The sequence below is a fragment of the Miscanthus floridulus genome, chromosome 2, assembly GCF_019320115.1.
Source record: "Miscanthus floridulus cultivar M001 chromosome 2, ASM1932011v1, whole genome shotgun sequence".
Lineage (NCBI taxonomy): Eukaryota > Viridiplantae > Streptophyta > Magnoliopsida > Poales > Poaceae > Miscanthus > Miscanthus floridulus.
In genome coordinates, this window is record NC_089581.1 from 56,132,627 (window position 1) to 56,141,868 (window position 9,242).

The 9,242-nt window shown below is 43.9% G+C and overlaps 2 pseudogenes; both read right to left on the reverse strand.

Annotated features, from left to right (window-relative positions):
• Positions 1–410: 410 nt before the first annotated feature.
• LOC136538862 (replication factor A protein 1-like) lies at positions 411–3,789 on the reverse strand (annotated as a pseudogene).
• Positions 3,790–5,260: 1,471 nt separating this feature from the next.
• On the reverse strand, positions 5,261–8,635 carry LOC136538864 (replication protein A 70 kDa DNA-binding subunit D-like; annotated as a pseudogene).
• Between the last annotated feature and the right edge of the window lie 607 nt (positions 8,636–9,242).

The window sequence follows — 9,242 nt, forward strand, 5'->3', positions numbered from 1 at the left end:
GCTAGGGCCGTGCTTTTTCGCACCGGCCCGTGCCAGCCCGTTTGGAAATTTATAAGGAGAGCGAGTGCTCCCACTAGGGTTTGGACAGGGCGAGCGGCTGGCGGGCCCCGAGTTGGGCCGGCACGCATGCTAGGCTTGCGGGTGCCGCTGGGCCGGCCAGCTGCTGTGCGCCGCGGAGAGCTAGGCTTGAGGCGCGAGGAGGCCGGGCTGGGGCTCGGGAAGGGCAAGGCTGAACGGCTGGGATAAGGGGGGAGCGAGCTAGGCCGGGGTGAGAAGGAGAGGATGGGCCAACGGGTGGAAAAGAAGGGGAGAGGGGACTGGGCCGGCTGGACTAAATGAGAAGGAAAATGGAAAAGGGATTTTTCCATTTATGATTTTTTTCCCCATTTATGATTAAGGAATCTTGAGATTGAATCAAGAGAGATTTGCGAAGAATTCGGAAAGGAATTTGAGAAGTGAATTTCATGGGGAATTGAGAAGGGATTCGGATGGGATTGGAGATGAATTCGTAAAGGATTCGAGTGGATCTTGCTATGGATTTGTGCACTCCAAACTCCAACAAGACTCAAACCCCAAAACCAACTCAAAGCACAGGCACTCTCCTGCAACCAATTCTAAATGATTGCAATGATTTATTAGTGTGTTTGACTTAAGTTTGACCAATAACTATATGCTCCACACATTTCAGGAAATTTTTTAAAAAAGCTTGTATTTTTTGTTGCACGAAAACTCAGGATGTTACAGTCGCCACCCTCCTCGCGACGGCCAACAATTCCGGCGTCACCTTCGCGGGGGACACCACTGCTCGACTGCGGCCCGGCACTGACATCGTCGACTGCCGCAACCTGGCCTCGGCCCTCGGCACCGACATCGTTTGCAAAATGACGGAAGTTCAATCTCCCATCGAAGTTGCAAGGCTAGCCTACTTGTTGTAAGATCCTCTAGTATTAGTTACATGTCCACAGGCAAAATACACTGCTAGACTGCTACTGTACAATATTTCCGGATTATAAACCCATGAGCACCGCATCGCACGGGCGCTAAGAAAGCACGCCACTCAACGCGAAGCACATTTGGCACTAACAATGGTACGATAAACAACGTTCTTAAACAAGCTAAAGGTCTGTTACCTAGCATTGACACCAGATCGAGTCACAGCACATAGCAGTAGATACAGTTGTTCCCAGGTACTAGAAGAGAACAGGACCCATCCTAGAGGATGCATTAACCTAAGGTACGCTAAACGAGTCACAGAGTGTCTGAACTCTGAATGTGAATGTCGCCCGACGAGTTAGTTGATCCAGTCATGACGCTTGTTAGGCTTCTGGAGACGAGTGGACTTCAACCTTGCTTCTCCCGTGACAGCGCTGCCCTAGGGGACAGGCTCCTCCTCCTTGCACTGAGTAGCGGTTGGCTTAAGGACTGCCATGTTAACACTGTGTTCAAGGAATGGCTCCTCCTTGCATTCATGTTTCGTGCTTGGAGCAGGGCTAAAATTTTCCTCAAGGACGACAGGTTCCTCCTTGCATGGAGTCATAGTTGGAGCAGGGGCTGCCATGCCAACACTGTCCTCAAGGACGGGCTCCACCTTGCATTGAGTAGTGACTGCTGCGTTAACACTGCCCTCAGGTACACAACTCCTCCTTGCATTGACTAGTGGTTGCAGCAGGGGCTGGGATGGTATCATCGTCCACCAAGAAGCTCCCGCTTAGATGCTTGTCGAATACTTGGAAGGTGTGGGTCGATCCAAGAAGATCCTCGATTTCATCTGGCAGGCTGTACCACTCCTCGTCATCCTCGATCTCATCAACAAGCTCCTCCGCAGAGACACCAACCAGCTCCTCCGCCACCTCACAGAAGATCATCAAGTTCATTGTGCCGGTGGCATCTTGCACCGTCGTCTTCAGCTTGTACCTTGCGTGCCCAGAACAGCAGTGTGGTAATTAGTGACTTACAAATTAAGCAACAAGTAAGGCTGTGCTCGTTTGTGCTACTTGCAGCGCTGTGGCTGCTGCTGCTGCACATAAGCCGGCGCTCAGCGTTGCAGCCACCAGGCAGCTGGTAGCCACAGCCGCAACGCTGCAAAGTAGCACGGATCAGAACATAAAAATTGAGGATCAATTGAGCAACAAATAGCAGCATACCAGTCAATTGGCCTCTTAATCGGGCCACATCGGCTGCACTTGTATTTTCTTGGGGCCCTGTACATTGACTTGTAGCAGGTATTGCATCCAAGATAACACCAACCACTGGTGCAATCTATCTAGGGAGACTCTGCACAGAAACTTGGTATCCTACAAGTGAACACAGGTATGTGAGTAAAACAGATAAGCTTTGCACGTCATGAGAAGAGCAGCCTCTTAATTAACCTCGTCGTAATCCTTTGGATTGAGGCGTTTTAGCTGTTCAATTGTTCGCCAACTCTCGGCTAACTTCTGAGCTTGACTTTTTTCTGGAACAGGGTTTTCTTGCTGAATGCTTAGACTGCATGCACACGAACCAGTTAGACATGTACTAATACATCATAGATCAATCATCAATGTAGGTATGAACTTATGAAGTCCACTCACTTCTCACAGAATTCCTGAACCTCTGGTATTTCCAGATCTAGATAGTACTTCGAACATGTTGTAGAGCAAACTATAACACAAAATATCATCACTTCAGAAGAAATGGCACCAGAATATCTCAGTTCTCAGTACACACTATGGTTGCATCAAATGATAGACACTAACGTTTTGCAAGAAAATAAAGAGATATAATCTGACAGTATTACATGGTAGAAGCCAACAATGAAAAGGTGGATCAAGGATTAACCTGAATGTGAGCTTTCAACGCGCATCCCTGCAAAGACAGCAACAACTGAGGCTTTTTGGCCTTTCTCAAGCATATCTTCAGCAAAACCGCAAGCAATATCTCCGTACAATGTGACACCCAGTTTCCTTCCACTGTAAATGGTAATTCCAGCAGTGAGGAGCTATCAAGGGACATCAATCATCCGAAAAGGAGAACTGTATTCAATTACCTCAAATTCTGAATTGTTGCATTGCAAATTTCTATAGTGCGGAATTTTTTCTCGACCTTCTACAGATCCCCAACATATACTATGTGGCCCAGAACATCTGCGTAATTTATATCCACGTATGTAAGGGGGGAAAAAGAGATAGAAATGTGGCAGGTCTAACTCTGATCAAATTTGCAGTTCCAAAAGAATCTACCTGTTAATACGCTATTGTCGTCGCACCTAGAACGGAGATTCTTAAAATCAATGAACTCAAAGCCGTGGAGGGGTATCAAATCAATATCTCCTTCTATCTCATTGACCACTGTCTACCTTCCAAAGTATATAGTGAACTCATTGCTACAGGTCATGTAGCTTTCCCTAGTATCATCAACTGTAAAATCCGACAGGGCATAGACCTTCCCTTCAATTAGCTGCTCTTCAAACTGGTCTATATCGTCAGGAAGTACACGTGCCTGCATAGTTTCACCCTACAAGTGAAAAACAAGTGGAAGAATCAGTGTATTAAAAACTCAAAGGATAGCAATTTAACATTAGTAGCGAGCAATGTGATCAGCCATTTGGTGTTTAACTTGGTAGGGAACGTGTCACCTCATCATCAATCAGAAGACAGTCAAGGCCGAACGATATGTCATTTTTCGGATTGAAGGATTCCCACAGCCGCGATACGCGCACCCGGACTCTACATTTGTTCATTCCAACGTCCAACTCAGTGGGGTGAAGTCATCCTCAGATGAACCCATTTTGTCCTTGTTCGCTTGAAGCATATGCTACATATACATGCAGCTGCGAGTTAGCATAGAGACAAAAAAAAAAGGAAATAGTGACCAATCTTTTGTATTGTATATATATGTTAACCCCATCCCATAAATGGAGAAGCTTAAAATGCCTAATAATAGTTTGCACCATGAATCTGAAACTTTATGGACTATGGTTGCTTTCCCATCATAAATTGCCGACTAAACAAGAGTTTTAACTCGTTAAATTTTCTGAGTTTTTTTGTTACTGAAACGGCATCATTTATACAGTTATTCCGGATGAAATTTGTTCTATTTTTTGTGTAAATATTGGCAGTGATTTCGCATCAAATGCGGAGCTAAGGGAAGAAGAAAAATGCTAATATGAGTTCAAAAATACTGCCGCCACTATGTGGTGTATAGGAAAATTGAAATAACATGATTTCCAATCAACGGATGTGATTATATCTCAATGTGATATGCCATTACTCAGGGGCGGACCCAGTAAAGGACACGGGTGTACACATGTACACCCGATTTTTGCAAAGCATTCAAAGTTAGTAGGCATAACCGCATAATACATGATTAGATCAGATCCGATTGCAAATAGTAAGTTAGGGTTTGGGTGCTCGGTTTCGCATAGCAGGAAGGGAAGACCAAGGGATGGGCGTACCTGGTGGTGCCCGTCTCCGGTGGAGATCTTCACCTGGGCACCCGGCGTACCTAGGTCGGCAGCGACGGCACGCTGGGGGTTAATGGAAGAAGAAACGGCAGTGTGTCGGCGTATTATAGTCCGGAGCAAACTTAAACCAGGTAATGGTTTGGGCCAGAACCGGTTTTTATGGTCTGTTTTTCTTACTGGGCCGATTCGGTTTGGAAGGAAACAGACTGAGAGGTTGGTAGGTTGATTTAGTTCGGGTAATCTGTTTGAGAAAAGTCTATTTGACATCAGATTTTTACAGCCTGTTCGTTTGGCCGTGGCTTGTCGTAAACGATCATAAATTTCTAGTAGGAACAGTATTTTTCCATTACACAGACCAGTCAACAGTACTTCTTCACGAACCAGCAACGATACGAACCAGCCAACCGAACATGCTGTTAGAGTCGTGAATTTTTTAAACCACCTTCTAAGCGGTTTTAAAAGTGATTACATCAACCATCATATGTAGCACTACTAAATCTGACTTTCACGATAATTTAGGAAGGACAATTAAACTTTATCAAAAAATTAAAAAAAATATTTGATTTGAAAAAATTATCCAAATATTTTTAAAAACTTGTACTGAAAAATACTAAACATTTTATTTAATCTTAGAAAATTCTTAGAAACTTGTTGTAGTAACATCTCCACACGCAAAATACTCTGCTAGACTGCTACTGTATAATACTCTGCCATTAATATTTTCAGATTACTGTTCGCTCGCTCGTATACAATCGTGGATTATAAGGTGAAATAGTATTTTTCTCACACCAAACCAGCCAGCAGTAAATAATCCACAATCGTTTACGACGAAATGAACGGGCTGTATAAAACCCATGAGTAAAACCCATGAGCACCGCGTCGCACAGGCGCTAAGAAAGCACGCCACTTAACGCGAACACATTTGGCATTAATAATGGTACCATAAACAGCATTCTTAAAGAAGTTAAAGGTCTGTTACCAAACACTGACACCAGATCGAGTCACAGCACATAGCAGTAGATACAGGACCCCTCCTAGAGGATGCATTAACCTAAGGTACGCTAAACGAGCCACAGAGTGTCTGAACTCTGAATGTGGCCCGACGAGTTAGTTGATCCAGTCATCCCCTCGCAGACGCTTGTTAGGCTTCTGGAGTTGAGTGGACTTCAACCTTGCTTCTCCCGTCACAGCGTTGCCCTCCTCGTTGCCTTGACTAGTGGTTGTAGAAGGGACTGGGACGCTATCATGGTCCATGATTGAATATACCGAGAAGCTCCCGCTTAGATCCTTGTCAAATACTTGGAAGGTGTGGGTCGATCCAAGAAGATCCTTGATTTTATCTGGCAGGGTGAACAACTCCTCATCCTCGATCTCATCAACGAGCTCCTCCGCAGAGACACCAACCAGCTCCTCCGCCACATCACAGAAGATCATCAAGTTCATTGTGCCTGTGGCATCTTTCACCGTCGTCTTCAGCTTGTACCTTGCGTGTCCAGAACAGCAGTGTGGTAATTAGTGAATTACAAATTGAGCAACCATTAGAACTGAGGATCATTTGAGCAACAAATGGCAGCATACCAGTGAACTGGCCTCTTAATCGGGCCACATCGGCTGCACTTGTATTTTCTTGGGGCCGCGTACATTGACTTTTGGCAGGTATCGCATCCAAGATAACACCATTTACTGGTGCAGTCTATATCTATCAGGGAGACTCTGCACAGAAACATGGTATCCTGCAAGTGAAGACAGGTACGTAAGTAAAACAGATAGGCTTTGCACAGTCATGAGAAGAGCAGCCTCTTAATTAACCTCGTCATAATCCTTTGGATTGAGGCGTTTTAGCTGTTCAACTGTTCGCCAACTCTCAGCTAACTTCTGAGCTTGGCTTTTTTCTGGAATTGGGCTTTCTTGCTGAATGCGCAGACTGCATGCACAGGAACAAGTTAGCCATGTGCTTACATCATAGATCAATCATCAATGTAGGTACGAACTTATGAAGTCCACTCACTTCTCACGGAATTCTTGAACCTCTGGTATTTCCAGATCTAGATAGTACTTCAAACATGTTGTAGAGCAAACTATAACACAAAATATCATGACTTCAGAACAAGTGGCACCAGAATATCTCAGTACACACTATGGTTGCATCAAATGATAGAGACTAACGTTTTGCAAGAAAATAAAGATATATAATTTGACAGTATTGCATAGTAGAAGCAGACAACGAAAGGGTGGATCAATGATTAACCTGAATCTGAGCTTTCAACGCGCATCCCTGCAAAGACAGCAACAACTGAGGCTTTTTTTCCCTTTCTCGAGCATTTCATCAGCAAAACCGCAAGCAATATCTCCATACAATGTGACACTCAGTTTCCTTCCACTGTAAACGGTAACTCCAGCAGTGAGGAGCTATCAAGGGACATCAATCATGCAAAAAGGAGAACTGTATTCAATTACCTCAAATTCTGAATTGTGGCATTGCAAATTTCTATAGTGCTGGATTTTTTCTCAACCTCCTCCAGACCCCCAACATATGCATTATTTCACAACTATGTGGCCAAGAACATCTGCATTATTTATATCCGCACATGTAAGGGTGAAAAAAAGAGATATAAATGTGGCAGTAACTCTGATCAAATTTGCAGTTCCAAAAGAATCTACCTGCTAGTATGCTATTGTCGCACCTAGAATGTAGATTCTTAAAATCAATGAACTCAAAGCTGTGGAGGGGTATCGAATCAATATCTCCTTCTATCTCATTGACCACTGTCTGCCTTCCAAAGTACATAGTGAACTCATTGCTACAGGTCATGTAGCTTTCCCTAGTATCATCAACTGTAAAATACGACAGGGCATAGACCTTCCCTTCAATTAGCTGCTCTTCAAACTGGTCTATATCGTCAGGAAGTACACGTGCCTGCATAGTTTCACCCTACAAGTGAAAAACAAGTGGAAGAATCAGTGTATTGAAAACTCAAAGGATAGCAATTTAACATTAGTAGCGAGCAATGTGATCAGCCATTTGGTGTTTAACTTGGTAGGGAATGCGTCACCTCATCATCAATCAGAAGACAGTCAAGGCCGAACGATATGTCATTTTTCGGATTGAAGGATTCCCACAGCCGCAATACGCGCACTCGGACTGTACATTTGTTCATTCCAACGGCCAACTCAGACAGTGGGGTGAAGTCATCCTCAGAAGAACCCATTTTGTCCTTGTTCGTTTGAAGCATATGCTACATATACATGCTGCTGCAAGTTAGCATAGAGACAAAAAAAAAAGGGAATAGTGACCAATCTTTTGTATTGTATATATATGTTAATCCCATCCCACAAATGGAGAAGCTTAAAATACCTAATAATAGTTTGCACCATGAATCTGAAAATCTGAAACTGTATGGACTATGGTTGCTTTCCCATCATAAATTGCCGACTAAACAGGTGTTTTTAACTTTTAACTCGTTCAAATTTCTTAGTTTTGTGTTTTTTGTACTGAAACGGCATCAGCTGTAAAGCTATTAAAGGGCGTACCCAGTGCAGAGAGCTCCCAGCTCTGTGCGGGGTCTGGGAAAGGGTATTAGTGGCAAGCCTTACCCTCGCCTGTGCAATGTGAGGAGACCGCGACTCGAACCCGGGACCTTCCGGTCACAGGCGGTAAGACTCTACCGCTTGCACCAGGCCCTGTAAAGCTATTCAGGATGAAATTTGTTCTATTTTTGTGTAAATATTGGCAGTTATTTCGCATCAGATGCTGAGCTAAGCGAAGAAGAAAAATGCTAATATGAGTTCAAAAACACTGTTGCCACTTTATGGTGTATAGAAAAATTGGAATAACATGATTTTCAATCAACGGATGTGGTTATATTATCTCAATGTGGTACGGCATCAACCAGGGGCGGACCCAGTAAAGGACATGGGTGTACACCCGAAATTTTTGCTGAGGACTCAAAGTTAGTAGGCATAACTGGATAATACATGCATCACTTTAACTAGATCAGATCCGATTGCAAATAGTAAGTTAGGGTTTGGGCGCACAGCAGGAAGGGAAGACCAAGGGGTGGGCGTACCTGGTGGTGCCCGTCGCCGGTGAAGGCCCGAAGAAGACCTGGGCACCCGGCGTACCTAGGTCGACAGCGACAGCACGCTGGGGTTAATGGGAGAAGAAACGGCAGGGTTGCAGCATGCCGGCATAGAGTCCGGAGCAAAACAGGTAGTGGTTTGAGCCAAAACCGTTTTTGGTCGGTTCGGCTTACCCCATATTCGCCTTGTTCGGCTTATTTTTTCAGTCGGAACAGTATTTTTCTCTCACAACAATTCAGCCAGAATAGTGTTTTTCAGCTAGTTTCAGCCAAGATTCAGACCAGCGAACGGGGACTATGGGTTCATCTGAGGATGACTTCACCCCACTGAGTGGCATTCTTCAAAACAGGTAGTGGTTTGAGCCAAAACCGTTTTTATGGTCTGCTTATCTTATTGGGCCGATTTGGTTTGGAGGGAAACAGACTAAGAAGGTTGTGGGCTAAATTGATTTGGGTAATCTGTTATAAATCACCATAGTCTGTTTTCTTCCTCAAACTCTAAAATCAGACATTTTATCCTTTAAACTTTCAAACCCATTTAAATTACCTTTATGTCCTGATTTTGAGTGGTTATGAAGGTGGTTAACTTTTTTAGCTAAAAAAATCGATAAATAGTTGACGAGTTTTTTAAACCACATGAAATATCTCTAAGCTTTTAAAATTCTAGAAAGAATTCTAAAGATAGATTGGGATACACAAAATTCAAATGAAATATTTAGAGC